The sequence below is a fragment of the Mus caroli genome, chromosome 9, assembly GCF_900094665.2.
Source record: "Mus caroli chromosome 9, CAROLI_EIJ_v1.1, whole genome shotgun sequence".
NCBI classification, from domain to species: domain Eukaryota; kingdom Metazoa; phylum Chordata; class Mammalia; order Rodentia; family Muridae; genus Mus; species Mus caroli.
In genome coordinates, this window is record NC_034578.1 from 106,559,279 (window position 1) to 106,559,792 (window position 514).

The following is a 514-nucleotide window of genomic DNA, read 5'->3' on the forward strand; positions in this document are numbered from 1 at the left end:
AGGAGCTAGAGAAAGTACCCAAGGAGCTAAAGGGGTCTGCAACCCTATAGGTGGAACAACAATATGAACTAACNAGTACCCCCCAGAGCTCGTGTTTTCTAGCTGCATACATATCATAAGATGGCCTAGTCGGCCATCATTGGAAAGAGGCTGTCTTGTGCCCTCATGTAGTGCAGAGTAAAAGCTGTTTTTCCTCTTGTCCCCAAACTCTCAGAATAAGGACTGTGAGACTCAAAATATATTTACAAACACGCTAGCCATGAGCTTTGGCTTATTCTCTGACTAGCTCATAAAAATAATGTCCCAATTATTCTGATCTAAGGTCTGCCATGTGGCAGGTTACCTCTGCTCAGGTTCCATGTGTCCTTCTTTGGTTCCCAGGGCCCATGTCCTCCTATGTTTGGCTCTATCCCAGAATCCTTTCTGCCTACCAAGTTCTATTCTACCCTTTCTTATAGGCCATAGGATTTTTTATTGACAAGAGAAGCATCCATACAATACACACGATAGTCTC